Source organism: Mirounga angustirostris, unplaced genomic scaffold (assembly GCF_029215605.1).
Source record: "Mirounga angustirostris isolate CCGP_5_RB_7025 unplaced genomic scaffold, mMirAng1.0.hap1 SCAF_3, whole genome shotgun sequence".
NCBI lineage: Eukaryota > Metazoa > Chordata > Mammalia > Carnivora > Phocidae > Mirounga > Mirounga angustirostris.
The window spans coordinates 138,210,052-138,222,355 of NW_026991711.1; the positions used below are offsets into that span (position 1 = coordinate 138,210,052).

General features: G+C 42.3%; 1 protein-coding gene across 4 annotated transcripts in view; it reads right to left on the minus strand.

The window, feature by feature from the left end:
- The window catches only part of WIPF1 (WAS/WASL interacting protein family member 1), a 119,158-nt gene that overhangs the window by 34,889 nt on the left and 71,965 nt on the right, over positions 1-12,304 (minus strand). The window contains exon 1 of one of the 4 annotated variants that reach the window (XM_064586728.1): positions 6,726-6,944. The exons of the other annotated variants lie outside the window; for them this stretch is intronic. The gene's annotated coding sequence lies outside the window, so the exon portion shown is untranslated. Of the gene's footprint in view, positions 1-6,725; positions 6,945-12,304 lie in introns of those variants that run through there. 4 annotated transcript variants of the gene reach the window in all.

Below are 12,304 nucleotides of genomic sequence, written 5' to 3' on the forward strand. Positions count from 1 at the left end.
CCTGCCTCAATTTAACCCAACCTTTGGTGGAGAAATGAGCTCTCTTGAATATACATATATATAAAAGACATTGTGCAGAGCCAGCATTAAGTTAGACCACTGGTAAGCTGGCTGTCATATCTATATGTTTAGGAAGACCTTCCATATGTGATAACATGGTATTTGAGTCTGGGTTGAATGATACTAATGCCTCTAACATAGACAAATGGGCCCATAAATGCTCATACTTATGAGGCAGCCCCATGGGCAGCTCTTGGCTACTCTTCTGTATGTGGAGGCTTTGGAAATGGCCCCTATGCCTGGGCAACTCATTGTCCTGACAGCTGGAGGATGAAAGGACGGAGTGCTCCTGCTGTACTCACGGCTCTATTTTCTCCTCAACAAAAGAGCAGCTTACCAATGGTCCACCTCACTAAACTTTCATGGCTGCATTAAATGAGAACTTCTAGGAGGTGCATATGGCTCGGGTTTGCCTCTGTAAAGAGAGCCTTCACCCTTCAGTCTAATGAACGCATGATCAGACATCTCTCCCTGACGTTAGGAGAGCTGGCTGATTCCATAGTCAAAGCAGGAGTGGCATCACAAGGATCATGTAACTCACTGGCTAAAGTAGTTTGGGATAGGGGCGCCTGGGTGGCTCAGTTGGTTAAACGACTGCCTTCGGCTCAGGTCATGATCCTGGCATCCTAAGATCGAGGCCCACATCGGGCTCCCTGTTCACTGGGGAGCCTGCTTCTCCCTCTGACCCTCCCCCCTTCTCATGCTCTCTCTCATATAAATTTTAAAAATCTTAAAAAAAAAAAAGTAGTTAGGGATAATCACAGAGCCCTCAATTACCTGCTTGCTGAGCAAGGAGGCATTTGTGTCATAGTAAACACAGGGATAAGCTCCTCTGGGGAAGCAGAAACCCAATGGCACAAATTTAGGGAACAGGCACACTGGCTACAAGAAGTTTCATCTAATTCTCCATGTTCCTTTGTTTGGTTGGCTACCTTCAGGCCCAGGATCACGGTGCAGAACCATCATATAATTTGAAATTGTCATGTTGCTTTTAATTATGTTTTGTATAATTATTTTAAAGTTTTGTATCTGTTGCCTGTCAACTTTGTAGAAACGGTATCCAATAAGGTGATGCTAACCTAATGCTTCAAGATGACCTCCAATGTGAACAACCTTGACAAGATACAGACTTTGGATGGGAAATGCCTGTGGGTTCTCCCTCTTAACCTTCCTTGTTACTCAAATGTGGCCTTAAATGGTTTCCAACTGCTATGCACTTATCCTCTGGTACGGGACAGGATGCCCAGTAAAGGTCCTTCCTGGCAGTGAGGGCTAAGTATGAGCCCACTCTTTTTTCTTTTAAGATTTTATTTATTTATTTGACAGAGGGATCGAGAGAGAAAGCACAAGCAGGGGGAGCAGCGAAGGGAGAAGGAGAAGCAGACTCCCCACTGAGCAGTGGCTCAATCCTAGGACTCCCGGATCATAACCTGAGCCAAAGGCAGACACCCAACCGACTGAGCCACCTAGGTGCTGCTGGATGAGCCAACTCTTGATCACTGATACTTTTAAGGAAAGATCTTGACCAAAACGGGGAAATGTGGAATTAAATAATGGAAACCTCACTTAAAATGAAGTCAGGAGGCCAGAAAAGGGAGCTGTCAGACCCTACTAACTTGTCCTCAATTGCAGACCCCAACAGGAAGAAGCGTAACTTGCATTTTTTAATAGGAAGAAGCCTACTTTACTACCCCAGAAGGAGGAAGGAAGATTTTTCTCCTTGCCCAGCAATAGCCCAGCCAATGAGAAACCATCACTATTCGGCTAATGAGAAACTGTCACCACCTGAATTCTGACTTTCCTCCAATGGGCTTTCATTCAAAGCTGTCCCAACTTCCTCCTTTTTCTCTGTAAAGTAACCTTCCTCTCCTGTGATCTCTGGGTTTGCCTATGATTTTGCCACAGCTTGCATGTCCTGAATTGCAATTCTTCTGCCATTCCCAGATAAACCCAATTTGCTGGTAAAATAACTGGCTGTTGTATTTTAAAGACTGACAACACAAAGATGAAACTAAAACATGGTGATTGTATTTAACCACTGAAAGAAGCTTTCAATAATAATTAAATTTTAGGTGAAAAGGGGTTGGGGTTAATAATAGAAATAATTTAGAGATATCCTTGACATTTTCAGGTATATCCTTCCAGCTTAGAACCACACACACACATACCCCTACCCCCCCATATATATACACACACATGCACCTTTGTTTGACCAATAAATATTAACAGAAGGAAATTTATAATATATATAACTCAATGGGGTTTAATAAGAAAAGGCTCTTAAATTCATATTGAGTTATTACAACCTTAAAAAAATTACTGCAGAAGCATTCATTATAAAGGCAAGGAATCCACTCCAGGTTACACTGTAAAAATAAAATCATTTTAATAATAAACTCAAATTGCTGCTAAAATCTTGAATTTTAAAAAGCCCGTTTTGGGATTCCTACTCATAATTCTGATGGATTCTACTCTTCAGAGACTCCTGCATGATGCAAACTTAGTTGGATGTGTTTAAGATCTGAAACCCATTAGAACTAATTAAGATGAAGTTGGCTTTGTTCTTCAACTTCCTGTAAAAATGCTCAACAGGAAAATTGATGCTCACAGCAAACCACAGCCATCCTGTTTCTTCAGCACAATCTTTTCACAGCTGCACTTGCCTGTAGTTTCTATTTTATGATACAAGTCACAGCGCCAACATCTCTGCGCCCCGGCCCACCCCCACCCCCACCGCCCCAGCCTGTCACATTTGGCCATCTTAGAAATTTTTAATATATTTGCGTGAAGTTCACTTCTATTATTGTTACTCTTCCTCTCCTCCGGCCCAGGCTCAGAAGGCTGCAGGCAATGAGGCAATCAGCAAGAAGAGGAAAAACAAAAGGCTGCTCAACCCAAGAGGAAGCACAAGGTGGAGAAGAGAAACAAGCTTTCCTTTGTAAGCAAAGCAGCAGCCTCACCCAGTTAGTTGTCACTAATTCTCAATCCGAGCTACAACACATGCTTTCTGTCCCCGGAACCCCTCGTTTCTCAAAATGTACTTGCTCTTTTCTTGATCATCACTTAAGACAATAACTGCCTTGAATCCTGCTCCTAGGTTGTCTTCTCAATGGTAAGGCTTTGTGTCTTGCTGTATTTACAGCACCCTTGGCTATTTCAAAAATACCTCTTCTAGAGTTCTTTTAGGTAAACAGCTGGTTAATCTGGGGGAGGGGAGGGGGAAAGGCATTTTTCAGAGAAGACATTTTGAAACATCTGCAACGTCATTAGGATTGGTAGCACTCAGGAGCGCCTGGGGGGCTCAGTCAGTTAAGCCGCTGCCTTCGGCTCAGGTCATGATCCCGGGGTCCTGGGATCGAGCCCCGTATCGGGCTCCCCGCTCAGCGGGGAGTCTGCTTCTCCCTCTCCCTCTGCCTGCCTCTCTGCCTACTTGTTCTCTCTCTCTCTGTCAAATAAATAAATAAAATCTTAAAAAAAAAAAAAAAAAGGATTGGTAGCCCACAAATGCACAATTTTACTGTAAGAGTAACTGTTGGGAAATCAAGATTGGGAAGTAAAATGATGTTTTCAATCCGCTGCCATACATGTTTAATTTAAAAGTTAATGCAGCTTATAGGGGCGCCTGGGTGGCTCAGTTGAGCATCTGACGCTTGATTTCGCCTCAGGCCCTGATCTCAGGATCCTGAGATTGAGCCCCACGAGCCCCGCCCCTCGAGTTGGGCTCCGGACTCTGCAGGGAGTCTCCTGGAGATTCCCTCCCTCTGCTCCTCCCCCTGCTCTCTCTCTCTCAAATGAATAAATAAAATATTTTTTTTAAAAGTTAATGCAAATTGATACACATCCAAACCCTTTGAAAAGTGAGACAATGAAGGTAAGTCATTGTTTAGCGGTGGCAAAAGGAAAGGAGCCCTTCTCTACCTTATCCACAGAACTAAAAAGTATCACATTTCCTCCCACTATTTCCCATCTCTTCTAAGTATTCTATCAAAGGGGATCAAATCTTAAAGCTAGAGTTTTCTTTTTCTTTTAAGATTTTATTTATTCATTTGAGACACAGAGATAGAGAGAGACAGAGAGCATGAGCAGGGGGAGAGGCAGAGGGAGAGGGAGAAACAGGCTCCCCGTCGAGCCTGGAGCCCGATGCGGGGCTCAATCCCAGGACCCTGGGATCATGACCTGAGCCAAAGGCAGACGCTCAACCATCTAAGCCACCCAGGTGCCCCCCAAAGCTAGAGTTTTCTTAAATCCTCAGCACCACATTTCGTTTTACCAGAGGATTAAGATCTACCCCGTGCCCATGCTCCCAGCATATATGTCAATACACTCAATATATTTAATCCATTTTATCATTGAAAGTGTAGTCTTGTAATATAAGCAAAAGTGTCAGCAAATTTACTTCTGAAAAGGCCAAAAGATTTAGGAAGGAAAATGTCTTCCTTGAGGTTATTTGCTTTAAAGATAGTGTTGCTTTGACATTTAAAACAAAGCATTTGTAATCCCAGAGTCTCAGGACTGGAAGAGGGCAACTAGTTGCCCTCCCCACTGCATTTATGAAAGAAGCTCTTGAAAATATAGGAAACTTCTTTATACTTATATATAGTTGTTAAGTGGCCTTGGGCAAATTACATAGCCTAAGTCCAGTTCCCACAAAAAATGGGGGTAATGGTACCTACTCAGTTAGTGTTATTCAAGAGTTAAATGAGGCAAATGCTTAATAAGTATTAGCCATTTTCTAAAATAAAATAAGGAAGAGAGCCTAACATGTAGCAAGTCCTCAATAAATGTTATTGTCTTCCCCCGCTATTTAGTCATGAGAAAGAAACCATAAGTTGATTTAAACCCTGGCCCACACGTACGCACCCATGCAAACCTCCGTATTACAGATGAATGGTGAAGGGAGATGTGTATAAAGTGCATTTTAAAGCATACTAATTAAGGCATTCCTTATTCTAGTATATTTTTTTCAGTTTAATTTTCAGGAGCGAGCGTTGCAAAATACAGACAGAGGTATTTATGATATTTCAAGGGAAATGCTCTTTTCAACAAGACGTAAATGTATGGCAATTTGGATAAACAAAAGTGAGTCCAACCTTAAAGCAGAATGTTCCACAATTTAAACAGCTAGAAACTTACAAAGTAAATGACATGTTCATGAAATGTTAATCAGACTTCAAAAGGGCAGAAAACTTGAAAGGTCCAGAAATTAGGGAGCTCACTTCCTCTTACATTTTAGCACAGGTTGGGCAACTTCTAGCCCACAGGCCACATCTAGAATCTAATTTCGTCAATGAGCAGGGTGAAATTGCTGCTGGACCCCAGGGAATCAGTTTTATCATAGGGAGTTCTCTGCATATTGCAGTTTATCTAGCATCCGCATAATCCTTAAAAATTTAACTATTAGAGCAATTCAGGAGCTGTGAACAATTAACTCGTGTCTGAACTTTTCAAAGAACAGTGAAAACCTGACTGTGATTCTAAATAAATCATTTAAACCTCTTTAGACTATAAGAGGAAGAGTTTTGACTAGATGAAGTTCCAGTTCAGAAGCAACATAACTTTATGAAGTTAATGGGTAATACTTAAGACCCACAATTCCAATCACGAGGAAGGACATGGCTTCCACACCGCCTTGCCCAGCCTCTCTCACCTTCCTCTCTCGCTATCCTGTCTTACTCTTTCTCTTGCCTTTTCACTCATCTTTCTCTCTACCAAGTTGTTCTACTTTTCTTAATCAGAATCTTCCCAAAGCCTTTCCTCCATTTTACCACTTCTCCATTTTCTACAGTATACTTATACCATTGAATTATTTAAAAGAACTTATACTTATTGATTAAATTTGTATGTACCCTCTTAATATTTTAAAGCTGTATTTTATATTTCTCCATGGGGAAAAAGGAATATGTCAAGTCACTTCTTCCTGCCCCGGAGGCAAAAAAATTTTTTTTGGTACAAAAAATTTCCTTAATCCTAATCTGGAGGTCTCTGAGTACATTGCTTGAAAATTTTAAGTTATAATATTTTATGACAAAATGTTAATCATATTAGCTGTAAATAGTTATAACAAATGCTACAGAATTTGATTAGCAGAAGTAGCTATGCACTGCACTGTTAGGGGGTTGAATAGAAAGATTCTAAAGACAGACTGTCTTCTTCCTAAAATACTCTGTCTAGAAATGGTTTAATTTGGGATTTGAACTTCAGTGACATATCTGTAGCAACAGAAAGGCAACACCTCAGTTCCACGGTCCTTTCCTTTGAAGTTTCCAATGACTGCCTTTACTTTAAAAGTACTTACTGCTACTCGCCAAAGCGACAGTTCAAAAGCAGTGTGTGGACAACTGTACCACACATTGAAAGGCTATACTTACAGACAGAAACCCCCATTTTAAATGGGGAAAAAAAATTCCTGTGGATCCAACCTTGTCCAGTGGTCAGGAAAAATTCTACTGAAAATCTTGCTTACTTTTTGGTACAAAACACAAGTTATGAATTGCCCACAATCACCACAGTGTTGAAACTAGCATTCTCTTCAACAGGAATAGATTACATGGTCTTCTACTGAAAAATCAAACTATCTCAACATACTATGGCCCATTAAAAGCCTTTTTGTTCTTCCCTCTAGCTGATAAAGGAAATACATTTAGTTTGAATATAACTTTTCTTACCGTTAAAGGACACCGTAGGAAGGCATGATGGGGGACACAGGTAGACAGACAAGCAAGATGTGAGCCCAGAGAGAAAACCGTCCCTGAAAAAGGCATCATCTTCCAACCCAAGTGTGGGGTCGTTTTTGGACAGCCATTTGGGACAAGCTCTGGCCTCTTGTTAAATGTGACATACTGAGTCAGAGGCAGACGTCTTTCTGTGGTTATTCACTTCCTGTCTGATTAATTTGTTGTTTGTTCCTTCCTCCTTTGCTGCAGAAAAAGAAACTAGATTGGCTTTACTTAAGAAGCAAGCAAGAGAAAAAAAACCCTAAATTAAAAAAATTAAATGTTTCTCTTTTCCACAAGGTGTAACATTTCTGGTACAGTGACAAGAGGAGATCAGGATGTCCATCCAGTTGGCAGGCCAACATTATTCTAGATATCTGCACAGAAATAATTATTCACAGAGCCTGAGATTCCTTCAGGAAACTGTGGCTTGAAAGTATCACTCTCAATATTGACTATACCATTTAGTATTAAGGAAAAGAGTCACCAGGCACTAAAAGCTCTCAGCTACACCAATAATTAGGGTAATGATTCTTCCTCATCTACAGAGCATTCAAGTGTGTAGAGAGAAAGTCACAGATGCAGGTGAAGAGAGCTGGTCAAGTGTATGAAGGCAAATGAGTTTTGAAATGTGATTTTGGTGCCCAAGTCAGGATAAATGATACACAGCTCAAGTCCTGTGAAGATCCAGAGCTTTCTGTGCCAAATGTTTTGCTTCTGTCCTCCATATTTAATGGGATAACAATAACTCCCCCAGAAGATGCTGGACAAAAGCACAGAGATAATGAGTGCAGAAGGAGGAAAGGCAGATTTCTCGTTATTAAAGGACCCTAAGAAGTGGAGAGGCAATGGACTACATGTACAAAACCTTGAGTGATGCACAAATATTCTGAAAATGCTCATCATTTTCTCTTGAGCCATCTGAAAGGTTCAGACTTACATTTGCAATGCATAGTATGTAGATCAGAAGAAAAACTCTGAGAACAAAAAAGTTATCAGTTAAAAGAATGAAAAACAGAGGCAAGTTTCAGAAACTAACTTCATTGTAAAATTAGAACTCTTGGTCCTCATTGTGATGGGTTCAGAAGGAAAAGGGGTGAAGAGCCCACAAATTGCCTACTATTCCCCCTTCCCTGTAAAATGACAGGACCAGGTAGACCAGTAGTTCTCAATTCAGGCGGCGGCTGGAAATGGGTGGACTCATTTGTAGTTGGGGTGAGAAGTGGTAGGTTGGATGGGGGGCTCTGTAGGATGCAGGGGTGGAGCCAGAAATGTGGCTTTTCCTAGGATGCTTTGGATAGTCTCACCCAAAATACCGACAGTACTCCTACTGAGGAGTACTAGGATAGTTGATGTCTACGGCTCCTCCAGACTCTAAGTTCTTTGAGATATCAATCTAGCTGCATGAGTAGAATTTTATGACGTGAGACCATGGCAAAATTCCTGGAAGTAGAGCACTGAAGGATTAGGAATGGAGAGTCCTGCCATCCGACGTGCAGGTGTGGGGCACCCGACAGAGGTGGAGGCCTGTGGCTAGCATCTCCTTCCCCCTCCACTAACCTCAGGAAAACAGAAAACTTGATCAACTACCAAGTGAATGCCTGAGTGAACCTTTGAGAAGTCTAACTCTAGTTAGGTCTAAAAAGGGAACATGGGCAATAGGATGCATTTTCAGAATTATTTTGAAGCTCTCTCAGTAGGGCACTGCATATACACGCACGCACACAAATACACCCTCACCATGTAGTACACATACAGTTCACGTCAGTCCCCTCCACCAGGGATGGCTCAGTTAGGAGGTAGAATCACTTAGAAGGCTGCAGCCCCCAAGACACACAAGGGAGCAGTTGTCTAGAGTTTGGTTCTATTTTCATCTTTAATGAAAACGTATAAATACAGCCAACTTTGGACGCATTTATGAGGTGTCTACTAGCCACCATAGGATATAAATCAGATAACATTCCTCCCTTGCTTAAAACCCTCCAATGGTTTCTCATTCCACTTAAAAAGTCCAAACTTGGCCAGGAGCCCGCAAGAACCCATATCTGGTCCCGCCCTAGCCCTCTGACCTCATCTCAAGTAACATCGCTTCTTGCTAATTTACCTTCCAGCTCTTTCCGTTCCTTAAATGCATCCAGCTCATTTGCATCTCGGGGCCTTAGACTTGTAAGACTCCCCCCAGCACACTCATCTCCTGGTTCCTTCTCATTCCTCAGCTGTCAGCAAAAATGCCCCTCCTCGTGCCCCATCTCTGGGCCTGTTCTTGTTTACACACAGCACGTGTCACCACTCGACATTCTTTTCATCAATTTAATGGTTTGTGTACTTGTATGTCCCCACTAGAATTCAAGCTCCATGAGGATGGGGACCTTCCTTCCTGCTGTCGTTTCAGCATCTAGAACCGCCTCTGACACTCTCGGTAGGTGCTCAATAAATATGTTGAATGAAAAAGAAAATCATACCTCCTAAAAATTCTTCCATAATATAACATTCCCTAAGACCTTAAGACTGGGGGTGTCTGGGTGGCTCAGTCGTTGGGCATCTGCCTTCGGCTCAGGTCATGATCCCAGGGTCCTGGGTCTGAGCCCCACATCAGGCTCCCAGCTTCTCCCTCTCCCACCCCCTTTGCTTGTGTTCCCTTTCTTGCTGTGCCTCTCTGTCAAATAAATAAACAAAATCTTAAAAAAAAAAAAGACCTTAAGACTGTTTCCTCTTGGGGTGCCTGGGTGGCTCAGTTAGTTAAGCTTCCGGCTCTTGGTATTGGCTCGGGTCCTGATCTCAGGGTCATGAGCTCGAGCCCCACGTTGGGCTCGTGCTCAGCTGGGAGTCTGCTTGAGATTCTCTCTCTCTCCCCTTCTGCCCCTCCTCCTGCTTACGTGCTCCCCAAAATAAATAAATAAATAAAATTTAAAAAAAAATTGTTTCCTCTCAAATAGTGAATAAGGAATGCCAAGGCTAGACTTGAACCCTCTTCTCAGGAAAGTTTCAGTTAAAAGGAACTTTTCCAGAGGAAGGATGGCACAGATCAGCAGGGAAGCCCATGAGCCCACAGCGGGCTTGGCAGACCAATCTGAGCTTAATGGTAAAGTAAAACAATAATCAGTAAGCTCTTGGACCAATCAGGTGAGGAATCCTCCATATTAATGTTCAGAAATACAAAACCAAGAGCAGACAGAAGATTATAAAACAAGAGCACAGTTCTCACCAGTCTGGGAAAAGTGGTGAAGGATCACAGCCTACGACCTTCCTGTGGTGACCCCCAATCAACGCAGACTGAATCAACATGTATAACATACGATAAGATTTGTTCACTTATAATTCTGGTTTTCCAAGTTGTGTTTCCGTAACTAACTCTAAGAGATGGTTTTTGCCCTGGTAGTAGAAAGATGTTTTAGAATAGGGTTTTCTCAATTCAGACACACCTTCCTCAATAGCAAAATGCCGCCCTTATTGCTTTTTAGGGGGAAAGAGAAACCATACCAGATTAAATATATGCATTTATTGTATGAGGAAATCTACTTTCAAAACGTTAAAATATGGGAATTATGTGATTTAAAGGAGCAGAAACAAAGTAATTTCCCTCTTCCCCCTGTATAATCAGTACAGTTACACAGAGGTTTGGTCATTTAAAAATAATCTCAGAAAAGGGCTCCTGGGTGGCTCAATCAGTTGGGCAGCTGACTTTTGATTTCGGCTCAGGTCGTGGTCTTGGGGTTGTGGGATGGAGCCCTGCGTCCGGCTACGCACTGGGTGGGAACTGCTTGGAATTCTCTCTCTCCCTCTGCCCCCTGCTTGTGCGCTCCCTCTCTCTTTTTCTCTCTCTCAAAAAAAAAAAAAAAAAAAAAAAATCTCAGCAACACAGAGAAATTGAAAACAGTCTGTACTATTCAATGCCAGGTTAGTGTAAATTGGTATAATCCTACTTGGGGAAAAATTGGCACTATATTTCCATTTGTTTTGGCAGCTCAATGCTAATTCATCCTACTAATAACTATGTCCTTCAATTTCCGTTTGGAGACCCATCTCTCCATCACTCTCAGACCTGTGGATCCAGAGGCTTTTGTTCCCACTGCAAATACAGGAAGAGCATGTGATTCAGGGCCGGCGAATCAGACCTCACATTCATTTGGCCCCACAGACTTTTTGAGCGATGGCCTGTGAACTCATTAGAACCAAGGGAATTTGTGGCCTGAGGCAAGGACATTTCCGCCAGATGGGCTGGACTGGGATCTGTGAGGATATGGGGGCTGAAATAGCCACACTCATCCTTTGACCACAGGGGGTCTGAAACTGAAACCAACAAAATAGGGAATCTGAAGGGGGAGTGATGGAGAAAAACCAGCTACTGACCTTGTTGGCTGAATCCATCTGTACCTGAGGCTAGCCCTACTCCTGGACTTTTAATTTACATTAACAAACAAATTCTCTATTTTGCTTGAGCTGGCATAATTAGGTTTTCTATCTTTGGCAATACAGACACCCTTGTGACATAGAAATCGGTACCAGAAGTGAGTGTTAGGGCGCCTGGGTGGCTCAGTCGTTAGGTGTCTGCCTTCGGCTCAGGTCATGATCCCAGGGTCCTGGGATCGAGCCCCGCATCAGGCTCCCTGCTCCGCGGGAAGCCTGCTTCTCCCTCTCCCACTCCCACTGCTTGTGTTCCCTCTCTTGCTGTCTCTCTCTCTGTCAAATAAATAAATAAAATCTTTAAAAAAAAAAAGAAGTGAGTGTTGAATGTGACTAACCCTAAAATGTGGAAGTGACTGGTTTAAGGTCCAGTGAAGGCTAGTGCAGGCTCTCCTGGGCTAGGACACTGGCATCCTTGTTATGCGGTGGCCACACTGAGGCTTATGCTCCCACCTATTGAATCCTTGGCCTCCTAAGTCCGTGAGCCTATGGATGGTGCACCATTAAAGGATTTGGAGGAAACAGTTAGAATGTTGGCATGTGTTGGCTAGTTCTTGCAGCCTTCAGTAAGAACTACAGAAAAGAGGTAATTTAGACTGAAACTGGCTGGAAGTACAGAGAGAAAAAAAAATACAGCTTTCTATTAGAAGCCTTTTTTGCCTGTGATCTGCCACCAAGATGGCGGAGAGTCAAATAATCTGGAAACCTGTGGTTTGGAAAAGTGAAAATTTCTATGCTACGCTAACATTAGATAAAGTAGGGCCAAAACGTAAGAACCACATCAGGAAATACGTTTGGAATACAGGAGAAGCCTGATACCCCACTGTCTCTCCAAAGACCCATTCAGTGCATTATAAAATATACTAGAGACTGGTGACTGAGACTCATTCTCTCCCTCTCCAAATGTGAGTTTAATCACAAATTTCCTCTATCAGTCTCCACCTACCGTTGTATGCTGGGTGTCAAACTATACAGGAGCCTTGAGTACAGTTCTAGATTTGCTACTAGCTACATTATAAAGAGCTTAAAAAGTGAAATTATAGTACTATATTTTATTTAACAGCCTATTTCAAAAATAACATTACACCATGTACTCACAATAAAAAGGTATTCAGTAGGCATTTTGC